The 25,395-nt window shown below is 43.8% G+C and overlaps 1 protein-coding gene across 4 annotated transcripts in view; it reads left to right on the forward strand.

The window, feature by feature from the left end:
* The first annotated feature begins 7,315 nt into the window (after nt 1–7,315).
* Nucleotides 7,316–25,395, forward strand: part of SLCO4A1 (solute carrier organic anion transporter family member 4A1) — a 50,100-nt gene continuing 32,020 nt past the window's right edge. For 3 of the 4 annotated variants that reach the window (XM_029070694.2, XM_007655782.3, XM_007655783.4), the window contains exon 1: nt 7,523–7,701. The gene's annotated coding sequence lies outside the window, so the exon portion shown is untranslated. Of the gene's footprint in view, nt 7,437–7,522; nt 7,702–25,395 lie in introns of those variants that run through there. The other variant, XM_016225336.3, reaches the window with a different exon arrangement.

Below are 25,395 nucleotides of genomic sequence, written 5' to 3' on the forward strand. Positions count from 1 at the left end.
TTGAGGATTTACTGGGTGCAGAGCACTGTACCAAGTGCTTGGGAGAGTACAATGTAGCAATATTAGAGACACATTCCCTGCCCGCAAAGAGCTTACAGTCTAGAGGACCTGATTACAGTTGAATGAGTTTGTCTTGTCCAAGCTTATACAGTAGGTAAATAGCAGAGCCAGGTTTAGAACCCAAGTCTCCACTTTCCCAGGCTCATGCTCTTTTCACTAGGCCAATTTGCTTCTCTAATCCCAAGTGACATCCACTCACTGTGCTCCGAAGTCCCCTTACCCTGCTGTCATGGGCAGAGTGGAATGGGGAGGGGGACGGGGGCATAGAAATGTAGTTGTCACCAGTCATTGGGGTGGATTCCTGTGATGGACTGGTGCTTTAAAGCTCCAATCTACTTATTGCTTATCATTAGGCTCTGCCTTTGTGGTTCTGGAAAAAATCAGAAATATCTGTGGGAAAAAATTCCCTCCCTCTCCTCCTGACTCCCTCCTTCTGCTCTACCCCCTTCCCTGCCCCACAGCACTTGTGTATATATGTGCAGATTTATTATTCTATTTATGTTATTAATGATGTGTATATCTATAATTCTATTTTTTATTTCCAAGCTATTGATGCCTGTCTACTTGTTTTGTTTTGTTGTCTATCTCCCCCCTTCTAGACTGTGAAGCTGTTTTTGAATAGATTGTCTCTGTTGCCGAATTTTACTTTCCAAGCTCTTAGTACAGTTCTCTACACAAAGTAAGCGTTCAATCAATATGATTGAATGAATGAATGAATCTGTGGAAAAATGCTTTTCAAACAATGAACCTGTCCAAGGAGACACAGCCATTACCTGCCTAGCCAGCAACAGGTCATTTTCTTTATATGCAGACTCTGGGAAGGGCAGTTCAACTGGCTTTCTGAACTGAACTACAAGCTTCTGCCAAAATCCTCATTTGCCCAGGGAGAGTGGGAAGAGCTAGGGACCCAAATGTGAGTCCACATAGTCTTGGAGTCAAGGTGGATCCAGGTCAGAGTCCTGGAAGAAGCCATGGGTGGAACCTGAGTCCTGTTGGAATTTAGCCCAATGATTTAGTGGTGAGACTGAGTTCCAGCCTGGGGCTGAGCTCAGGAAGTGGTGAAGCTTGGGCTGAGGTGGTGACAGGGAGGGGATGGCGTACTGGGCAGGGACTGGGTTCTGGGTAGTGTTTCTAGGCCAAATAAGGCTGGCATTGCCAGGGTGGTTGAAGGTTGTTGGTTTCTACCTATCCCTCTCCCACATCTAAAGCTCCTCATGTCTTCCTGGCTTGGGGAACTTCTTGGAGATAGGTGGAACCAACTCTTGCTAGCAAACAGCCACCCTGATTATACTTAAGGAGTGTCTAATTCATCTTGCCCTTGATTACTTTTGCATCCTTTGATCTTTTCCTTCAAGGCAATCTCGATTATATTCGGGCTGTCCTTTATAATTCCTTCAGCAGGTTATACTGCAGCTGACAGGGCATTTCCTTTGTTCTGCTCCCTTAATTCAAACCAACCATAAAGAAGCAGTGTTTATTGACCTGGCAAATTTCCTAATCGAAGATTCCATCCCATTGGAACACCATTTATTCAAAATAAAAGACCTTTTTCCTAAGAATAGTATGTTGCAACTGCTTCTCCAGGCCATTGTGCTGCTGGACTCCATCGATGCCTTGGATGTATTTCTGGTATTTCTTCAATTTGTTCTAGGACAGAATAAACAGTTACCCTCTGGAGCACACAATGTAATCACACAGAAGCCTCCCTTCCTACTCTGGGCAGCTCCAGGGGAAACAAGTACAAGAAACAAGAAACAAGTGTGAAAATAGAGGCCAATTGCCCAGTGTAATATAATGAAAGTTCTCATAAAGCATGCATACTTACAAGGAATGCTTTCCAATTTGTCCTAGCAGTTTTTACTCTTAGTTCCCTGGACTTTGAAGATTCAGAATTTTCATTTCACATTACTGGAGCTGAAGTACATTTTAATTTTTAAATAAAACTTTAAAACAAACCTGTAATTCTATGTCAGTTCTCCTTGGCCAAAGTTAATATTATGGTGAATCAGTTTATTCAGGTAATTCACATAAAAATGAGGTTTTTGTCTGAATTGTCAGCATAAAATATGATCTTGGTGGAGACAATAAGAGTGTAAAGATGTTTTCTCATCTCACTTTCCACCTCTTAAAGCAAATTAAGTTCATATATAAATGTTAGGAGGGCATTACTAATAATTAATGATATTTATAAAGTACTTACTATGTGCCAAACAGTGGGCTGGGCAGTGGCAGCAGATACAAGATACTCAGATTGTATACAGACCCTGCCCAAGTGGGGCTCTAAGTCAGATGCTGCAGAATATCTCTTTTCCTCTCCTTCTGTAGCATTCCTATGGCTGGTACACATCTGGGAGAATCTTCACCTCAAGGTAACCCTAATTCCCAATTTAGAATGGGCACAGACACACACACCTTTTGTACTGTACTTTTCTCACTCTCCCCTTCAGGCATTGCCCTAAATCATCTTCTCTTTCCAATACGTACCCTGCGTGTATCATCCTTTCTATATCAACTAACAGAATCCCATTTCTCACTTCAATTTTCCTCCACTGAATTTCAGTTTTTCATACATTTCTAAGTGTGGGTATACCTACATGCAAATGGAACATTATGCCATAACCTAATTCATTCCATAGTTTTTATTGAGTGTTTACTATGTGCAGAGCACTGTACTAAGCACTTGGAATGTACAGTTCAGCAACAGATAGAGACAACCTCTGCCCATTTACGGGTTTACAGTCTAATCGGGAGAGACAGACAGACAAAAAAAATAGCAATAAATAGAATCCAGGGGATGTACATCTCATTAACAAAATAAATAGGGTAATAAAAATATATACAAATTAGCGGATGAGCACAGTGCTGAGGGGAGGGGAAGGGAGAGGGGGAGGAGCAGAGGGAAAGGGGGGGAAAAGGGGGCTTAGCTGAGGGGAGGTGAAGTGGGGGGCAGAGAGGCCAGAGGGAGCAGAGGGAAAAGGGGAAGCTCAGTATGGGAAGGCCTCTTGGAGGAGGTGAGCTTTCATTAGGGCTTTGAAGAGGAGAAAAGAATTAGTTTGGCGGAGGTGAGGAGGGAGGGCATTCCAGGACAGCAGGAGGACGTGGCCCAAGGGTCGATGGCAGGATAGGCGAGAACGGGGGACGGTGAGGAGGTAGGTGGGCGGCAGAGGAGCGGAGCCTACATATCCAAAACTGAGCTCTTTATCTTCCCTCCCAAGCCCTGTCCTCTTCCTGACTTCCCTATCACTGTGGATGGTAGAACCATCCAACAGTCTCCTGTTTGAATTGGTCTACCTAAGGTCTTCAGGGCATGAAAGGAGGATATACGAGGTTGAAAAGGGGGAAATTTGCTTCCTTGCAAAAACTCAGCTGATCCTCTTTCTACCTTAGGGTCTTCAAAGCCTGAAGAAAGAATAGATGAGCTGGAAAGGGAGAAGTGTGCTTCATGCAGAACGGGATGGGCAGTATAAAGAGAGAAGGGAGGAGAGGTAGGAGGGGGCAAGGTGATGGAGAGCCTTGAAGCCTAGAGTGAGAATTTTTGTTTCATGCAGAGGTTGATAGGCAACCACTGGAGGTTTTTAAGAAGGGGAGTGACATGCCCAGAGCGTTTCTGCAGGAAGATGAGCCGGGCAGCGGAATGAAGAATAGACTGGAGCGGGGAGAGACAGGAGGAAGGGGGATCAGAGAGAAGGCTGACACAATAATCCAGCCGGGATACTTTGAGAACCTGTACCAGTAAGATTCATTCTCGACTCAGCTCTTTCATTCACCCCACACATCCAATCCGTCACGAACACCTGCCGGTCTCACCCTTACAATATCGCCAAGATCTGCCCTTTCCTCTCCATCCAAACTGCTATCGTGCTGGTACAAGCTCTCATAATATCCCAACTGGATTATTGTGTTAGCCTCTTTTCTGATCTCCCTTCCTCCTTCTAGATCACTTGGTTCTGGGTGCCTGAGGTCCCTGCTCCAGGTCCCGGAGGCTCTAGGTTCCCGAGATGGCTCTGGCATCTGGGGGCTCTAGGTTCCTAAGGTTTTAGATCACCGAGGTTCTAGACTCGTGAGGTTCTAGGTCACCGAGGTTCTAGACTTGTGAGGTTCTAGATCACTGGGGTTCTCGGAGTGCCGGAGGGTGTCTGATGTCCCCGCTCCAGGTCCCGGAGGCTCTAGGTTCCGAAGACGGTTCTGGCATCCTGGGACTCCAGCACTCTGAGGCTCTAGGTTCCTGAGGCGGCTCCAGTGCCCCGAGGGTCTAGGTTCCTGAGATGGCTCTGACTCCCAAAAGCTCTAGGTTCCCGAGGCGGCTCTGGCATCCTGGGGCTCCGGTGCCCCAAGGTTCTAGGTTGCCTAGGCGGCTCTGGCATCTGGGGGCTCTAGGTTCTTGAGGTTCTAGATCACCGAGGTGTTAGACTAGTGAGGTTCTAGGTCACCGAGGTGCTAGACTCGTGAGGTTCTAGATCACCGAGGCTTTAGGTGTCTGAGGTTCCTGCTGCAGGTCGTGGAGGCTCTAAGTTCCCAAGGCACCTCCGGCATCCTGGGCTCCGGTACCTCGAGGCTCTAGGTTCCCGAGGCGGCTCCGGTGCCCCGAGGGTCTAGGTTCCTGAGATGGCTCCGACTCCCCAAAGCTAGACTGCTGAGGTTCTAGATCACTGAAGTGCTAGACTCGTGAGGTTCTAGGTCACCGAAGTTCTAGATCACTTGGTTCTGGGTGCTGAGGTCCCCTCTCTGGGTCCCGGAGTCTCTAGGTTCCCAAGGCAACTCTGACATCCCGGGTATCCAGCACCCCGAGGCTCTGGGTTCCCGAGACGGCTCTGGCATCCTGGGGCTTGGTCACCCAGAGGCTCTAGGCTCCCAAGATGCCTCCGTCGCCCCGAGGATCTAGGTCTCCGTGGCATCTCTGGCGCCTGAGGGCTCTAGGTGCCCGAGATTCTAGATCACCGAGGTTCTAGACTCATGAGGCTCTAGATCACCGAGGTTATAGATCATTTGGTCCTGGGTGCCTGAGGTCCCTGCTCCAGGTCCCGGAGGCTCTAGGTTCCCAAGGCAGCTCTGGCCTCTGGGGGCTCTAGGTTCCCGAGGTTCTAGGCCACTGAGGTTCTAGACTCGTGAGGTTCTAGATCACCGGCTCTGGCATCCTGGGGCTCGGTCACCTGGAGGCTCTAGGCTCCCGAGGCGGCTCTGACGTCCTGAGGATCTAGGTTCCTGAGGCATCCCAAAGTTCCCTAATCTGGGGTTCCCAAATGTTTGTTGTCACCAATTAGGTACCACCTTATGGCAAAATGGCCATTACCAATTTTGAAATTCCCACAAATGTAAAGATATCATTTCATAAAAGTGTATTAAATTAGCAGAGCAGGAAGCTGAATGGTCTGGATGTAAGATTAAGCAAGTTGAGTGAGCCTGTCTGAAAGGCTGGATTCCAAACTTTTGACACTTCTTCCTCGTTTAGCACTTTAATCTCATCTGTAAAATGGGGATTAAGACTGTGAGCCTCACATGGGACTACCTGATGACCCTGTATCTCCTCCAGTGCTTAGAACAGTGCTCTGCACATAGTAAGCACTTATTATTATTATTATTAATATTATTAATTATTATTATTAGTAGTATTATTATTATTAATCTGCTGCCTTGAACAAATCTTCTATGAGTTTAAGTCTCTCAAGTGAATAATAGCCCAGCAATAAGGGCTGTCTCATGTGGATGTTGTAGGTTTAATTATTCACGACTGGGAATCCTGGATTTCAAAACTACACACAGGTATGGAGCAAATTTACCAGGCAAAAAGTTTTAGTTGTGGGCAGGGAACCTGTCTACCAACATTGTCCCAAACACTTCAGACAGTGCCCTGCATACAGTAAGTGCCCAGTAAATACGATCGATTGATTTTAGTGACAAAATTGATCCAAATAGAAGCACCTCAATTCTATCCCACACCTGGAATCTATCATTCTCTGAGTTTCACCGGCCCTCTACCACAGCTGTCCTTTCTAATTTAGCTATCACCTGGTACAGTTCCTCCTTCACTAATGCTACTCCATCTCTCCTGATAAAATTTGAATTAAATGAATCCCAGGAGATTAATCTGCCCTTAATCACAAAGGATGCCCTTCAAACATGTCTTTATCATTATACATTCATATAATTTACCCTTTTTTCCTTTTAATATATCCACCTGCATCTTTTCAGTCTATTTTCCTTGGTTTATAATTTTTTCCAGTGTGTGCTCCTAGAGGACAGGGATAATGACTCCTGATTCTATTGTACTCTCCCAAGTTCTTAGCATAATGCTCTGCACACAGTATACACTCAATAAATACCATTAATTATTTTATAGTATTAGTTAAGTGCTTACTAGGTGCCAGACACTCTTTTAAACACCGGGGTAGATACAGAGTAATCAGGTTGGATACAATCCATGTCCCATATGGAGCTCATAGTCTCAATCCCCATTTTACAGTTGAGTTAACCGAGGCATAGAGAAAGCATAGAGAACTTGCCCAAGGTCACACAGCAGACAAATGGGGGAATCAGGATTAGAACCTGGGTCCCTCTAACGCCCAGGCCTGTGCTCTATTAGCCCATGCTGCTTCTCTATTGATTGATTCTATTTACCTTCCACTTCCCTATCTTCCATCTCTCCTGTGATTTCTTTGTTTCTCTCCCTTCCCACCCCCTTCCCCCCTTGAATCAAGTCTTTTTTTATGTCCCATTTATTTTTTTCCTCCTTATTCACCCCTTGTTGCATATCCTTTCCCTCTCTCTCAGTCGTCAGATTCAGGAGGGTGGTTTGGCGAGAAAGACCTAACGGAGTAAGTAAAAGAAAGTAGACTAAGCTTCCCTTTTCCTCAGCTCCCCCCCTTGCTCTATCCCCATCTCCCCACCCCACAGCACTTGTGTATACGGGCATATATCTATAATTCCATTTATTTATATTGATGCCTGTTTACCTGTTTTGCTGTGTATATATATCTATAATTCTATTTATACTGATGCTTGTTTACTTGTTTTGATGTCTATATATCTATAATTCTATTTATTTATATTGATGCCTATTTACTTGATTTGATGTCTGTCTCCCCCCTTCTGGACTGTAAGTCCATTGTGGGCAGGGACTGTCCCTGTTGCTGAAGTGTACTTTCTAAGCGTTTAGCACAGTGCTCGCACCCAGGAAGCGCTCAATAAATACGACTGAATGAATGACTAGCAATCCGAGCGGGTAGAGACTGTTTTGCGATTGGAGGTACCTCCCGCCACTCAAGAGGCGGGGCGATCGAGGGGAATGAATGAAGTCGAAATGGAAAGAGCGAATGGTGGAGGAGAACGTGGAGGGGCGAGTGTGAGCCCAGAGGGCATGAGGATAGCAGCCAAACGCCGTGAGTGGGGATTGGGCAAAAGAGGGGGGGAAAAGGAGGGAGGAGGTGGTGGGGGCTCCGGGAGGGGGGATGTTATTATCACCCCCTGAGTTGATTTTGCCCGGGAGGGGACCGCGGTTTTTATGCCTGATGGGAATATGTGTATTGCGGTAGTACAGGTGTAAGCTAAAATACCACCAACTGCCTGGAATATCCTGGGAGAGGGGGCGGCGTGATCTAAAACAGGAATATTCGGATGCCGGGCGTAGTCCAAGAGAAGGATAGGGTAAGAGCGAGGAAACGAAAGGTTGGGGGAAGTTTTGGGGGAGGGATGCCGGGCCGCGGATAAGGGGAGGTTAATGCCAGGGACCTGTCCTCCCCTGCCGAGGGGATGGAGGGAGGGATGGAGGGAGGGCAGAACGATTGGGAAAAGTCTTGAGTACCGTCTGGTGTGTTGGGATTTGCAGCCCTCGTGCTTCATCGTGGGAGGACGGAGGGGAGAAAGCGACCCTCACCCCCATCCTTCCTTTCCCTAGCTCCCCCCCACAAAACGACTCCCAAAGGAGATCGTTCTCGCTTCTCCTCTGCCTCTGGGGCATGCAGTCGAACGCTTGGCGAGCAGATCTGCCCTTTACTAGCCACCCTTCCTTTCCTGCGACTTCTTCCGCGTTGGGAACCTGGGAGGGGGAAACCCTCAAATGGGGGAGAGGAGGTCCGGGGCAGTTGGGATGCGAATTTCCAGCCCGTCTAAGGGTGGGTTTGCCGGGGTCGGTGCTGCCCGGGGACTGGTAAAAGGGGGAGGCGGGGACCGATAAACGATCTGAATCGCAACAAATCCTAAGCCGAAAGCTCTGCGGTGAGCAGACGGGGAGGAGGGGGTGGGGAGCCCTTGTTTTTAGGCTGTTGCAGCGGGAAGTGGTGACCTGGGTTCCCCCGCCCGGCGGATGGGGGGTGGGGGGTCGAGAGAAGCACATATCTATAATTTTATTTATTTACAATTAATGCCTGCCTACTTGCTCGGATATGTACATGCCTATAATTCTATTTATATTGATGCTCTTGGTGCCTGTTGACTTGTTTCGATGCCCGCCTCCCCCCTTCTAGACGGTGAGCCCGCAGTGGGCAGGGCTTGTCTCTCTCTGTTGCTCAGTTGTACTTTCCAAGCGCCAGCTGTGTGACCTCGGGTAAGTCACTTCACTTCTCCGTGCCTCAGTTACCTCATCTGTAAAATGGGGGTGAAGGCTGTGAGCCCTAGGTGGGACCGCCTGATTACCTTGTATAATGGTGGTATTTGTTAAGCGCTTACTACGTGCAAAGCACTGTTCTAAGCGCTGGGGAGGGAGATACGAGGTGATCAGGCTGACCCACGTGGGGCCCAGAGTTGTAACCCTCATTTTCCAGATGAGGTAACTGAGGAGCAGAGAAGTGAAGTGACTGGCTCACAGTCACCCAGTTGGCAAGGGGGCGGAGTTGGGATTAAAACCCACGACCTCTTTCCACTGAGCCACGCTGCTTCTATGTGTCTTCTTTGTATCCACCCCAGCGCTTGGCACATAGCGCTTAGCAAATACCAACGTTAGTATAGTAATACTAAGGGTGGATAGTAATACTAATGTTGGTATTTAAACGCTTACTATGTGCCAAGCACTGTTGTAAGCTCTGGGGTAGATACGAGGTAATCAGGTTGCCCCACTCGGGGCTCACAGTCTTCATCCCCATTTGACAGACGAGGTAACTGAGGTACAGAGAAGTTAAGTGACTTGCCCAAGGTCAAACAGCTGACAGGTGGCGTTGACAGGATTAGAACCCACGACCTCTGACTCCCAAGCCCGGGTTCTTTCCACGGAGCCACGCTGTTTCTCTTTGTCTTCTTTGTATCCACCTCAGCGCTTGGACGAGTGCTTGGCACAGAGTCAGCGCTTAGCAAATACCAACATTAGCATAGTGCCATGCACAGAGTAAGCGCTCGACTGAATGGGTTCGTTCAATCGTATTTTTTGAGCGCTTACTCTGTGCAGAGCACTGGACTAAACGCTTGGAACGGACAGTTCGGCCACAGAGAGAGACAATCCCTGCCTAGCGACGGGCTCACAGTCGAATGAATGATAAGAGAGGAGCCGCTCGTCGTTCCTGCAGCCTGATTTCTGCAAGTTGCATCCTAAACCAGGCCGGACTGGGCGACCGGGGTTATTCTCGGTCACCCACCTGCCGCCCGGACCCGGCTCCAACGACTTGAATGAGAGCCCTTGCGCAAGCCCCTTTTTCTTTTACGTCGGAAACTTCCTCGTGAAATACCGAGAACCACCAGCGCCGGGCCACTCCTCCGCCACAATCTCCGGCGGTTGGCAACGATGATCGCCCTCTGGCTTGGCCCTGGGCCAGGCTGGTTTGCCGCCGCTCCAGATCCGGAAAGCGAGCAGGGCCAAGCCTTGTGGCGTGTGCCAGGCGGGGCCTCTGCCACACCGCGTGCCACACCATGTGCCACACCATGTGCCACACCTTGTGCCATCTAGAGACACAGGGGGATGGAGGCCCTTTGCCACACTGTACCACCCTTTTGGGGTGGACTTCCTCATAGCCCGTTGTATTATTTATTTTGCATATGGGAGCACCACTCCTTTTTATTTTTTAAAAAAAGGATCCACGTTGCCCTCGGCAAACAATTTGAAGGTGGTGTTCATTGTACTGCTTAAAAAAAAAACCAAAACCCAAAAAACTCCAGTGGCTTTTTTTAGTGGTATTTAAGATAATAATAATTAATGTTGGTATTTGTTAAGCGCTTACTATGTGCAGAGCACTGTTCTAAGCGCTGGGGTAAACACAGGGGAATCAGGTTGTCCCACATGGGGCTCACAGTCTTAATCCCCATTTTACAGATGAGGGAACTGAGGCACAGAGAGGTTAAGTGACTTGCCCACAGTCACACAGCTGACAAGTGGCAGAGCTGGGATTCAAACTCATGAGCCCTGACTCCAAAGCCCGTGCTCTTTCCACTGCGCCACGCTGCTTCTCAAGATGACAGGCACTGTACTAAGCGCTGGGATGGATAATAATGTTGGTATTTGTTAAGCACTTACTATTTGCAGAGCACTGTTCTAAGCACATATTTGCACTCCCAAATAATGTTGGCATTTGTTAAGCGCTCACTATGTGCAGAGCACTGTTCTAAACCCTGGGGTAGATACAGGGTAATCAGGTTGTCCCACGTGAGGCTCGCAGTTAATCCCCATTTTACAGATGAGGTAACTGAGGCACAGAGAAGTTAAGTGACTTGCCCACAGTCACACAGCTGACAAGTGGCAGAGCTAGGATTCGAACCCATGACCTCTGACTCCCAAGCCCGGGCTCTTTCCACTGAACCACACTGCTTCCCTATTCAACCTACTCAACATGGGCACAGTCCATATCCCACTTGGGGCTCCTGGTCTTAATGCCCATTTTTTTAAATGAGGTAACAGGCACAGAAAAATTCATTCATTCAGTTGTACTTATTGAGCACTTACTGTGTGCACAGCACTGTACTAAGCCTTTGGAAAGTACAGTTCAGCAACAGAGAGAGACAAGCCCTGCCCACAATGGGCTCATAGGCTAGAAGGGGGCGGGGGGGGGGGACAGGCATTTAAACAAGTAAACTTGACTTACCCGAGGTCACCCAGCAGACAGTTGGCAGAGCTGGGATTAGTATCCAGGTCCTTCTAACTCCCAGCCCCCGGCTCTATCCACCAAGCCACGCTGCTAAATAGTCTTGATGAACCAAATCTCACTTGCTCCTTGTGCTTTGTTGGAACCTATTGAGTGGACAGGCAGGATTGCTACAGTGCCCCATGTATTTGACTAAGAATTAATTTTAAACTGACAATTTTAAATTTTACCCCAATTTTACCCCATGCAGACTGTGGGCTAGATCAGGTTGGATACAGTCCTGTCCCTTGTGGAGCTCACAGTATTAATCTCCCTCTTACAGATGAGGTAACTGAGGCACAGGGTAAAGTCAACTGCCCAAGGTCCCACAGCAGCTTTGAGATGAATTAGTCAAAGTGCAACTTCAGGACAGGAGCTATAAAACCAAGAAATAATTTATTGGTAACCCTCATAAAAGATCTGTAAGAGACCCATCCACTATTCAAAAAAAATGGGAGTTTTTGCACTGTACATTTACTTTTATAAATGGCTTAAAAATGTAAATTCTAATGAATCTGTCATTTAAAAACATTAGCCCTTGTTTTCATTCCCTATAAGGAAGAGGGGGAGTTTCCACTGACCCATACTAAGCCACTCCGAGTATCATGCAGAAAGAGCATGTCACACTCACACTCATGGTCACCATCAACAGCATTCTTTTTTTATGGTATTTGTTAAGAGGCTACTATGCACAGTCTGTGGGGTAGATCAGGTTGGATACAGTCCTGTCCCTTGTGGGACTCACAGTATTAATCTCCCTATTACAGATGAGATAACTGAGACAGAGAGTAAAGTGAACTGCCCAAGGTCCCACAGCAGACAAACACCAGAGTAGGATTAGAAAGCAGGTCCTTCTGACTCCAGACCTATACTCTATCCATTAGACCACACAGGTTCTCAGTGTACTTATTACAGAGCACTGTACTGAGCACTTGGAACTAAGCCCTTACTGTGTGCACTGCATTAACTGTCAGGGAAGCACCGTCGCTCAGTGGAAAGAGCCCCGGCTTGGGAGTCAGAGGTCATGGGTTTGAATTCCGGCTCTGCCATCTGTCAGCTGTGTGACTGTAGGCAAGTCACTTCACTTCTCAGTGCCTCAGTTCCCTCATCTGTCAAATGGGGACGAAGACTGTGAGCCCCACGTGGGACAATCTGATAACCCTGTATCTACCCCAGTGCTTAGACCAGTGCTCTGCACATAGTAAGCGCTTAACAAATGCCAACATTATTTGGGAGTGCATTCATTCAGTAGTATTTATTGAGCACTTACTGTGTGCAGAGCACTGTACTAAGCACTTGGGAGAGTACAACAATTCAGAGACACATTTCCTGCCCACAATGAGCTTAAATAGCCTTACCCTTAAGGAATTTACAGTATAGTCAGGGAGAGAGTTAATAAATGGATAACAGAAGTAAGTTTACAAAATTCAAGGCTTTATTAACCATTTCTTCTTCTATTAATCAAATCATTGCTTTCTAAGAATCCACATGTTCCCAAAATACATTTTTGTACTTTAGTTAAAATAGTATGTATAGAGTTGGTTGAGGTAGCAATGTAAATTTTCTCTTCCTCTTCATTTGAGCATGGTGTGACACATTTGATAACAGGATATTTTACATGTTTACCACGGTGAAATAATTTGCATTTTTCTCCAGTATCTTTATTCATGAATCACAATTTGTGAATAGTTCCTTATATAAAACAAAGGTGCTTTTGCAAGAGGAAAATAGATTTCTAAATTCACTGTTATGTTCCTGGGATACCTTTTGTTGGACGGTGCTTACCTGTGAATTTTTCTAGTTAGAAAATTATTGAAAAAATTCAACTTCAAAATCTGAAAAGTAATATATCCGTCACCCTTGGAAAGGGTATAAGCCACTGAATTTTTGGAGCAGAAGCATAAAGTATATCTTAAAAATAAAGCCTTAATGTTGAGAAAGAACCATCACTATAGTCAACAGATGCATTTTAAAGCCCTTTATCTGTGGGTTTACCCTAAAACAGTACCAGATTTACGGTCCTTCTTAACCATCTAAAAGCAGACTTGCCTGTAAAGATTCTTGGAGGTGCTTGTATGTTTCATAATATGAACCAAATTATAGTTTGTGTCTTTATCTTGCAGGTGACAAATTGTATACTTTAAGCTTTGGAAAAGAATAGCTTCCCCCAATTAAAAATAATGTGGTAGTTGGAAATGAAAATCTTGGAAATGAGGATCTTTTTATGGGTATTATAATAATTTTGCTGTATGTTAAGCACTTACCATGTGCCAGGCACTGTACTAAGCACTGGGGTAGACACAAGCCAATCAGATTGAACACAGTCCCTGTCCCACATGGGGCTCACAGTCCCAGTCCCCATTTTGCAGATGAGGTAATTGAAGCACAGAGAATTGAAGTGACTTGCCCAAGGTCACACAGCAGACAAATGGTGGAGCCGGGACCTTCATGACCTTCTGACTCCCAGGCCCTTGCTTTACCCACTACTCCATGGTGCTTCTCTAAGTGGATATGGAAGTCATCCTTGTTTATTCTGGGTAAACTGCATGTATAAAATTGTTAGAAGGGATCAAAACATAGAGAATTAGTGCCTTAAAAACTTTGTAGGTCCCCTTTAAAATATTATAGACATATTGTAGAATACAAGACAAAATGATGCAAAGAAATAATATTTTCATGTCTGCATTACCTCCTGGATTTCAAGTTTTTCCTCTTTTCAGTTAATATTACCATCTAATCTCATTGATGAATGACTGTTTTTTGACATACAGCTCTGTTGCCTTATGACATCACACAGACGTAGAGACTATTAACTGTAATTTTACCACATCTTATTGTTCACTATAAATAAACCTCTAGTGAATGACCAGGATTGAAGTGAGGGAAGGGCTGGGCATGGTGGTTTGGGGGGAGGAGGGGTGGGGATTGTGTGTTGGGAGAGGGGTTTAGAAGGAAGGAGCATCAGAATGATTGGAGGAGCCAGGCCATTTTTTTCCCCATCCCCCCTGCATCTCTTTTCCTAAAGGTGTCCCCAATCCAGCTCTGCCTTAGGAAGAATGAAAAAGTCAGGTTATTGATTAGCAAAGTCTGACCCAAGTACAGAATTTTCAAGTAGTGCAGCAAAGATGCTAATTGGTTGATGTTATAAATGTACTACTTCAGTTGTCAGAAAAAAATGGTTTAAGTTCCTTGAGGGCAAGGATCATTTCTATTAACTCAATTATACTATTCCAAGTGCTGAGTTCCAAGTGCTCTGAATCCAGTTAGTGCTTGAAATTGAGCATATTTGAATCTCCACATTTATTCTAACTCTTCTGTCAAACCTCTCTGTGGGTGTTTTTTCTGTATAAGTTTTTAATAGTAAGCCCTCAATAAAAATGTGTGCAGTGCACTGCCCTATAATAATAATAATATTTGTTAAGCGCTTACTATGTGCAGAGCACTGTTCTAAATACTGAGAGAGATACAGGGTAATCAGGTTGTCCCAGGTGAGGCTCATAGTTAATCCCCATTTTACTATGTGCTTGGAAGATTAAGACTGAGTAAAATATGGACCCTGCCCTCAAGGAGCTTATAGTCTATAATATCAGGAGGCTTACTCTTAAAATGTTTTCATGTAAAGGAGAACGCTAGATTGGCTGCATACCACTAAAATTTATAGTAGTCAATTTCCTTCTTTGTCATAAATTCATACTTAAAATGGAGAATTAATCCATTCTGTTGAAATCGAAAACTAATGTAAAAGAAGGGGAGGGGGGAGTGTCTAGGCACTTCACCCTTAAAGCGAGACAGTGTACATGTAAAAGAAAATGTACAAAATGAGATTAACTTTAAATAAGATGGGTTGCACAGATTTCTGGCTCAAAGGAATGTAGTGCTGACCAAAAAACACTACTATTTGAGTGCTTACTCTTGCATAGCATTGAGCTAAAATCTTGGGGGGTGCACAGTACAGTAAGTAGATAGCCCCTAACCTCAAGGAGTGCATAACCTAGGGGAAAAAACAAACATTAAGCTGAACTGCAGATAGGATTAGTAAATGAGTATGAAGAGTTGTACATAAAGTGGTTTAATTTTAGTAGGATTTTGAAAATGGGAAGAGTAGAGATATGTTGCATTTGTAGGGGCCGGGAATTCTACGCAAGAGGAAGGACATGAGGAAAGGGTGGTGAGACACTCTGAGTGGTTGGTATTAGAAAAGCCAAGTGTGTAGGCTGGATTGTATTGGGAAAGGAGAGATGATAGTGGGCAGAGAGCTGATTGAGCTATGGTGTGGAAATAGATGGATGACCATTGGAGTTTTTTTAAGGAGTCAGGTGAAGAGCCCAGGAAATTTTAGAAAAATAAGGGCAGCAAAGTGAAGTATGGACTGGAGAGGGGAGAGGCTGGAGGCAGTGAGATCAGCAAAGAGACTGATGCAGTAGGTAAGATTGGAAAATGCAAGTGCTTGGACCAACGTGGTGGCCATTTTGGATAGAGAGAGGGGTAAATTCTGGAGATGTTCTGAAATAGAACCAACAGGATTTGATGACTAAATATGCGGGTTTGAGGAGAGAGAAGAATAGGATAATACTCGGGTTGTGAGATGGGGAAAATGGTGGTGGTGTCAACAGTGATGGGAAAGACTAGGGGAGGAATCTTAGAGAGAAGGTAACAGGTCATGGCTAGTGAGAGATTTTGGGGAGCCATCTCCCTAAAGGTGGTCGAAGCCATAGGCATGAGCCATCCAAGGGAGTGAGTATAAATTGACAGTAGAAGGGGGGCCCAGAACTGAGTCTTGAGCAACATTCACAGTTTAGGAATGGGGAAAAGAAGGGACAGTGAAATAGACTACTGAGGAACAGCCAAAGCTAAGACAGCCAGGGGTATACTATATCAGAAAAGCCCTGAGTTAGGTAGTGTTTCTAAGAGAAGGTTGAAGGCCTGTTATAAGAGATGTGCTTTAAGTAAGGTTTTGAAGGTGGGGAGAGCAATTGTCTTTTGGACATGAAGAGGGAGCACATTGCAGGACATGGGTGAGAGGTTAGCGGCAAGACAGAGGAGATCCAGATATAGTGAGTGAGTAGGTTGGCATTAGAGAAGTGAAGTGTGTGGGATGCATTGTAGTAGGAAATCAGTGAGGCAAGGTAGGGTGATTGAGGGGCAGGGTGATTGAGTTAAAGCTGATGGTAATGAGTTTCTATTTGCAGAGGTGGATGGACAACCACTGGAGGTTCTTTAGATGGGAAACATGGACTCACCATTTTTGTAGAAAAATGATCTGGGCAGCAGAGTGAAGTATGGACTGGAGTGAGAAGAGACAGGAAGCAGGGAGGTTAGCGAGGAGGCTGATGATAGAGTAATGAAGATGGGCTAGGATAAGTGCTTGGATTAACCTAGATAAACTTAAATCCAGCCTCATGTATCACTGTTTAAAAACACCCTTGGAAAGTCATCACTCCCTCAGCTCTCCAACATACGCACACCAATTCCCTACCACTGGCTTTAAGTCTATCCACCAATTGACTCCCTCTTATCTATCTGATCTCTTCTCCCACTACACTTGGGCTCCTACTCTTCACTTTTCCTAAGCGAATCTTCTTAGTATACCTCACTTGCTGTTTTCCTGGCTCCACCCCATGTTCATGCTTTTCCTCCTGCTTGGAACTTCCTCGTAATGCAAATTCATCAGTTCCCTTCATAACCTCCTAGGAAATCACCTCCTCTGTAAGTGGCATTCCTTGTCTAATTAATAACCCATCTTTCTGGTCCTGTCACCTTAGCATCTAAGTGCATAGCTATTTCTCGTTAGCTCACTTCTGCTTTATCTTTTGTATCTCTGACTTGTCTTTCTTATAAACATGACAATTTGTCTCCACAACCTGGAAACATTCAATAGAAGTGAAAGACCAATTGCCATTACCAGCTCTGAACGCAGATGCATATTAAATGCTATTGCTGCTAATGGCTGTTTTTGTTCTTGTGGTTTTTGTTTTTAGTTTGGGGCTTTGTGGAGCAGGGTTGCTTCACTTTAGGGACAGCCATCTGATCAAGAGTTGAAACACACTCCTTGGGGAGCTGCCAACCGAATTATGCATGATGAGAGCCCTGTTAGTCAGCTGTGACACCTACCTCTTGCAGGTCAGGGCATTGGGTGGGGTTTCTGCAGTAAATGTAAATCCTAGACGCTAGCATTCCTGAGAGTCAGTGTCCGTCATTCAGATATCAAGCCCTTTACTTAGCACATGAGCTGGAGTTAGATTTTAAAGAATGACTCAGGCCCTGTCCCCAAGGAGATTCCGCAGTGCATTTGGTAAAAAATGGCCTACTGGTATGAGGAGTCAACTGCCAAGCGCTTGTACTCTTCCAAGTGCATAGTACAGTGTTCTGCACACAGTAAGTGCTCAATAAATACGATTGAATGAATTGTGGTCCTGCTCAACCTATTCATGAGCTGAAAAGACATCTTGAGGAAAAAGGTGGACATTCAGTCCAGCATTTCCACTAGGTCTTGTTGGCATGGAAGCTGTGACTGATTCATGTTTGAGTTTAGCACTCTTTGCTCTAGGCTTCCCTGCTTTAACAGGATTAAGAACCGAAAGGCATTTTATCAATTATGTAAAGCATAAGGAGACCGGAGCTGTGGGCTTTAGGGAGTTGCATCCCAAAATCTCCAGAGGACTAAAAATCTATCTCTGGTAAACTTTGTTTCTTTTAAAGACATCCATCATATTGTCAAAGAGCTACCCTTCCCCCAACCACCACGTCAGCTGCCTCCAGGCTGAATTTTAGAACGTTGGAAAAACTCTGATATTTAAAAGTATTCCTCTCTATATTCATTAGAATGTCATCTGAAGAAATCTGACCTCATGAATCAAGGAGTCAAATGATTACCACTTATGATTAAGGAAAAAAATAGACCCATCAGCATGATTATATATTGGTTTACTTTTCTTGAATGGTGAGGGGGATTAGTGTTAACATGCCCAGGATTGGCAATAGGAGAAATAGTTCTCCAGATTTTAGTGGAATGTGGTCAATATGGACTGCCTCCAGAGGCCTCATTTAACTTCCTTTGGTCTTGACTCCCTGCTTCAGAAATGTTTTATGGTTCTTCCTAAACCTTCTTAATGTTGCTCCAGTAAAATATAAAAAATAACTTTTTTAGTCTGAATATCCAGAAATTATATTGATCCCAGTAGTGAGGTTCTATCCAAGCCTCAGGGTGTAGTGTAAATTTTACTGTTACACTAGAATGTTTCTAAATAAGGCAAGTGTTATCCCATCCAGATCAGAAAAGATTACCAAATATGTACTACAACCTGGTGAACATTATTAACCTTTGGTTATTCCTTCCACATGTATAAAATCTTTCTTATAGAAGCTTGGGTATTAGGTTGAAGAATCTTCTAAGCAAGTAATGTGGAGCACAGAAATCAAGAAAAGAATGTTTCAAGAGGATTCTGAGAATATTTTGTTCTCCTTCCTACTTAGACTGTGACCCCTGTGTGGGATAGGGGCTTTGCCCAGCCTAATTAACTTGTAACTACCCCAGCATTTTGACAGCTAATAAGTACTTAAATACTGCAGTCATCATCATTATCAACCAAAGCAGCCCCACATGCCCGCAAACCTAAAACCAGGGACAATCCGTGTGTGTGTGTGTGTGTGTGTGTGTGTGTGTTTTTGCGCGAGCAATTGTAGTTGAACTTCTCAGCAGAGGCAGAATATTCAAATAGCTCCTCCCTTCTTCGAAGCCCTTCTGTAATTAAATGTCTTCCAAAAAGCCTTCCTCAATTTATCTCTGACCTTCCCAGGTTATATCCCCCACAGTTTCTACTTCAGCATTTTTGAACCACCTAATCATGATGTCCTCCCAGCCTCCCATTGCGCTAATGTGACTGACATGTTTATATCATATCCTATTATTTAAATACTAACTGATGAACCTATTCCCCTTTCCTTCTTCCTTTTTTCTGTAAGTAGTTTTTGTGTCCGACTCCCCTTTGAGATTGTAAACTCTTTGAGGGAAGGGATCATGCCTATTCTAGTCTACTTTCACAAATTCTTAGTAATCTCCCCGTCTAAACTGTAAGCTATCTATGGGCAGGGAATGTCTGCTATATTGTACTCTCCATGCTCTTAGTACAGTGCACTAAGTGCTCAAAAAATACGATTGATTGAACTCAGATGCACAGTCAGTACTATTAAGTGATTGAAGGACATCTCAACTGTGCCTATATGTTTTTTATTGAGGTGGTGCATTTGTAGTATTTTCCCATCAAGTGTCTTTGAGACACTATTGAACAAATTACCTGAATGATCCAAGATCACTTGAACTACAATAAGAACCTTTCTGGGAAACCTGACTTAATCTGGAGTTGACTTTTCAGGAGTTTTCATAGAGTATTGTGAATTATATATTTTTGATTTTTAAAATTTAATCTTCTTGACCTCTAGCTGAAGTAACTGCTGTAGGTTTGATGGCCTCTAAGGCAAGGGACTCCAGTACATACAGAGCAAAAGCCTCAAACTTGCTATAGAAAATGGAGCTCCTTCCAAGTGACTTATTTCACTAGATGCCAAGTTTGATTTGTTCTACTGCTCAGTTGTTCTCATTTGACCAAAGGCCAAAAAGAGTTCCCCAGAGAAACTAGAAAGCATCATTGAACAGTTGATAAGATGTGCCACCAGGTCCATTCTTCAGGGATGCTTGGGGTAAATTATCAGCACTCGTCTTTCTACTTCCTCGCTCTGCCTTGTATCAGGGGCAGATGGATGATAATAAGAGACCATCTGGTAAGTCTATCTTCTTATTTCTTGATTCCTCATTTCATTGTTCTTCAAAGAACTCCCTAAAGGTAAATTCCTAATCTTTGATTCTCACTTGTTCATTCTCTCTTCTTCAAATCTACTGTCCTTGGATTAGCCCTTGCATCTCAAATGCATTTGGGACGCCCTTCAGGTTTTAAGGGAAACATTTTGTTTCCCCCAGTGTATCGTAAATCCCCTTGCTTCACTGCACATTCTAAATAAAATCAAGTATTGATATCATGCATGAGGCACTCTGCTAGCCATGCTAGAAAACAAGTTAAACAGATGTGCTGTATGCCCTTCAGGGGTTTTCTTATTTATGCTGATGAACAGTAAGAAATCCTCCCTCCATATGGACTCCTTTCCTCTTCTTGGATAATCTGTTTCTTTAGGGAAAAAAAACCCAAAACAAAAGCAACCACAGAGACTGGTGGTGGGGTTTTTATGAAAGTTGGGGGCGCTGTGAAGTCTATATGATCAGTCCCAAATTTGCCTGGTGCTCTGGACTTTTGTTTCCTAGCCCTTTTCTCTCACTCAGGGAGAGGTAAAAATTTCCATTATTTGAGGAATTGAAATAATGAAAATTTTCTGAAGCAAGGGAAAAGAAACAATCCAACCACGACTCTTGTCCAGATGTACAGCATATGGCACCGCCTTCAGTGAAAAAGCAAAACAAGATATGGGAGGCTTAAATAGAGCAGTGAAATTTCAAACACAAAAGCAAGAAAAAGAACAAAAAGATCCCTTGTGTACCAGTAACTGATAGAGTAGAGGAAAGAATCATTTGTTTGGGTTATCTCCTACAAAAACTGTGGAAAGCAGTTGACAACATTATGTCAATTAGATTTGATGGGAAACAAACCAGACTATCTCTGGAATTCAGAAATTGAAGGTTGAGAGAAGTGAAACTTGGGAACAGTTTAAGTAGTATGAATTGGCAGTTCTCCCGTGCTCACTAAATGTAAGTGTATTTCAATTTCTCCCTCTACCTGAGTGACTTGTGAACTTCAGACCAGAGAACAAATGAAACCACTCCAGGAAACTGAGGAAAATGATAAAATCAGTTAATCATATTTATTGAGCATTTTGTATGCAGAGCTTGGGAGAGTTCAGTAGAGTGGGTAGACATGATTTCTGCCTTACCTTGTAGTGGAGGACCTTACAATATAGTGGAGGAAAAAGAGCTATGAATTCCAAAGATCATATAATTTTTTAATCCATTTTAAGGGTTCATATTAGGAAGTTAATATTTAGAGGCAGACCCTGTTATCTCAATCCACTCTTCTTCGCAGATATTTAGTGCCCAGAGTACCTTTGGAAACAAAGTACAGAACTTCAGAAGTGAACCTTAATTACACTTATCGACAGTTTTTTATTCACTTTGAGAAGACAGATTTGATTGTCCAAATGAGGCCTTGCAGTGTAAACCAATAGCATGCTTCCAGGGTTGGGCAGGAAAAGTGTTCTCCTGGCCCAGAATAACTGTATTTTTGACAGCTTGCTTTGTATGAAGCCGAAAACCTGAGGAGTTAAATAAGCAACATTTCTTTAGAACCTAGTCAGCGCAGTTACTTGGGGAGAGTTTTTGAATCCTAGGATGAGTAGTGTGTGTTCTCTTTTACAGATGGTTTCCTCTCATCTGTGTTAAAAGTTTGAAGATGAATTTCAAGTTTTCTCTCTGTTCCTTGAGAACTGAGGCATACATCGCCCTCATGGTAGAACAAAACCTAACTGCTAATTAACACTGCTTTTCATGCTGAAAAATTGAATCACAAATGCCTAGTGTAGTGCTCTGGGTTTAGCAAATATTGATGATAGGATGGTGATACCCAGTATTGCCCTTATCTTGTCTTAGGCTGTTGAGTCATCGTTTCTGACCCACAGCGTCAGCGTGGAAACATCTCTCCCAGAATGCTCTACCTCAATTTGCAATTGTTTTGGAAAAGTGTATCCCTAGAATTTTCTTGGTAAAACTATGGAAGTGGTTTACCATTGCCTCCTTCCACACAGTAAACCTGAATCTCAGCTCTCAACTCCCTCTCATGCCCCTGCAGCCCAGCACAGGTGAGCTTTGAACTTGTAGCAGATTGCCTTCCACTTGCTAGCCATTGCCCAAGCTAGGAATTTAATGGATAAGTCTCTGCTTGACTCTACCTCCCATAGTTGACACTGGTAGAGTACTGGAAAGTCTCCAGGTGCAACTCTGAGATGGGTAGTATTGTCCTATTATTCCTTTATTCTCAAGTTCCATGGTCTGCATTTTCCTGGCTTGATGTTATTAGCATGGCTCCCTGTGTCTTGGAGTCTGTTTCTCTTTTAAAAATAAAACATGGGAGTTCCCGTGAGATGATAGAATGGGTGATGATCAATAGTACTTTGTCCACACTGTAGTGACTAATAAAAAGAGTTCCAGAAGAGCTGTGGAAAAAACAACTTTGGCTGTATATCCACAGGAAATAGAGAAAAAACTAGTGATGGGGAGGAGAGGATCCTACTGGATTCTAGTCTTTTGTTGTTTTTCAGAATGGGCTCCCCTGCCCCAGAGGTTCTGCTTGGATATAGTGCATAGCTCTGGTTCTTTATGTTGTTTCATCTTTTGTAGAGTGAGTACCATCCTTTGTTAGATTGTCAAACCAGGAAATAGGATGAAAATGAAATCAGCCATTTGCCAAAATTCTGTCCAAAGCTGTGTGACTAGAAGGAAAGGTGTGCTGAGTTATAAAACTTGTAACAATCACTCAATTGATGGTATTTATTGAGCATTTACTGTGTGCAGAGAAGTGAACTAAGTGCTTGGGAGAGTGAGATACAAAAGAGTTGGTAGACATGCTCCCTGCCCACAATAAGCTTAAATTTAGAGGGGGAGACAAACATTAATATAAATAAATTACTGGTATGTACAAAAGACTGTGGGGCAGAGGGTGGGATGAATATCAAGTGCTTAGGGTATAGATCTAAGTGCATAGGCCAAAAGATGGAGTAGGGGAAAAGAGGGCTTAATGGGAGAAGGCCTCTTGGAGGAATGTGATTTTAATAAGGCTCTGCAGGTAGGGAGAATGGTGGACTATTGTATATAGAGTGGGAGGGAGCTCCAGGTCACAGAGAAGATGTGGGAAAGGGGCCAGTGGTGAGAGAGACCAGATCAAGACACAGTGAGCAAGCTGGTGCCAGAGGAGCAATGCATGCAGGCTGGGTTGCAGTAGGAAATCAGCAAGGTAAGATAGGATGGGGGTTAGCTGATTGAGTGTTTTAAAGCCAATAGTAAGGAGTTTCTGTGTGCAGAGGTGACTTGAGTATTACTGGAGGCTCTTGAGTAATATTGGAGGATCTTGGGGAGACATGGACTGAACCTTTTTAAGAAAAATGATCTGGGTAGCAGCGTGAAATAGGAACTGGAGTGGGGAGAGACAAGGCAGGGAGATCAGTGAGGAGGCAGAAGCAATAGTCAAGGCAGGATGTAAGTGCATAGATCAGTGTAGTAGCAGTTTGGATAGAAAGATAAGGGCAGATTTTAGTCATGTGAAGGTATAACTGACAGGATTTGGTGACGCTGAATATGTGGGTTGAATGAGATGAGTTGAGGATAATGCCAAGGTTATGGGCTTGTGAGAGAGGGAGGGAAATTGTTGACATTGTCGTCGGTGATGGAAAAGAGAGGGGGTGGACAGGGTTTGGGTGGGAAGATGAGTTCTGTTTTGGATATGTTAGGTTTGACATGTCAGTGGACAATCCAGGTAGATATATCCTAAAGGCAGAGAAGGAAATGTGAGACTACAGAGAAGGAGATGGGTCAGGGCTGACAGATTTGGGAATCATCTGCACGGAGATGGTACTTGACATGGGAGCAAATGAGTTCTTCATGAGAGTGAGTGTAGATGGAGAATGTGTATGACTTCTGTTGTTTTGTAACTTTAATCATTGCTGACACGGAGAAGGAAAAGCATATGAAAAATTTATCTAAACAAACCCTTTGAAAGAAAAAGGGAAATTGGAGCTATTAGTCACCAGGAATAACCCAAATTTCCATCCATCAATTCCTTTCAATCTAATCTTGAAAGGTGTTTTTTGAAATAATTGTATTACAGGCATTACATTTTTATGGGGAAGCATAGTAGAACTGATATTTGAGGACCCAGTGGGTAACAAGACACTTGGGAAAATGCAACAGATGGACAGTACACCTTCCCTAACTGCAAGGAGCTTACATTCTAATAGAAGAGCCAGATATATAGCTTTGTGCTAAAGAATATGTAGAATAGTAGAATATGGAAATTAGCAGAAGTCCTAAGGTGGAAACTCAGGGGCGGGGGAGATGAAGACCCGAGAGCCCTAGTAATCTACTCTATTTAGACACTTTGGAGAGAGGCATAAATGTAAAATGTAAATGGAAAATGGAAGTGACTTGAAATTTTTTAAAAAACAACGAAAAACCGAAAACACACCGAGAAGTGGGCTCAGTGTTTACGGGACAAGGTGGTAGTGCTGATTTTAATGGGAAATTTCGATGCTTGATAAAATTACATTCACTGTCTTATTGTATATAGCATGTTTATTTTGCCCCAAACTAACAATGTTTAGTCTCTATTGTGAGGATGACTTCAGGATTGAAGATACCTGCCCCAGCAGGTATAAGCACCCTAATTAGGTCACCAGCAATATGTTTACTTTGAATCTTTGTCATATGGCCTGAGTTTGAACAATGTCTTAAAGATGGAAGCACTCTATCCTGTTGCCAACTGGTTTAAAAAATAATCTTCCAATTAATTCGTGTGTTTCAAAATAAAGAATTAACTGCAGTGTTCTTCATTTCATTCTGAACACTGGAGAAAGTAGATGAGAAGACAGAACAAGAGGAAAGTCAGAAAGTTCCAATGGTCACTCCATTTCTGTGGGTTATGAGGAACAACAATGAGGCCCTAGATCTAACAATAATAATTGTAGTATTAAGCACTTACTATGTACCAATCATTGCTAAATGCAGTACACTGAAATTAAAACAGTTTCTGGCCCATATGGGACTCTCAGTCTAAGGGTGAGGTAAAATTATATTTAATCTTCATTTTACAGCCAAGGAAATTGAGGCACAAAAGTTAATTAACTTGTCTTAGGTCACATAGTAGGCAAAAGGCAGAACCAGGATGAGAATTCAGGTCTCCTGACTTTCCATGCCTGTGTTCTTTCCACAAGGCCACACTGCTTCTAAGTACAAAGACTGCCTATTGTGTTTTGTAGTCCTGGATTATTCCAGATATCATTTTGAGATTTAGGTATGGTATTTTGACTGAAATTTCCATAACAAAAATCTGCTCTAAGAAACATTTTTCTATATCTGGTATTTTTGGGTATTGTTAGGTCATTATCTTTCTCAATCCTTACAGCAGAACTCTGAAACTGGGATATTAGGAGGAAAATACAAGGGAAATACTGTGCTAAGAATAGTCATCCTTTGTATTTCCTTATAACAAGAGGAAAATTTTGGACCAAATGGTAAAAGAAAAATTTCCTC

This window comes from Ornithorhynchus anatinus, chromosome 8 (assembly GCF_004115215.2).
Source record: "Ornithorhynchus anatinus isolate Pmale09 chromosome 8, mOrnAna1.pri.v4, whole genome shotgun sequence".
In the NCBI taxonomy this organism is placed as follows: Eukaryota; Metazoa; Chordata; class Mammalia; order Monotremata; family Ornithorhynchidae; genus Ornithorhynchus; species Ornithorhynchus anatinus.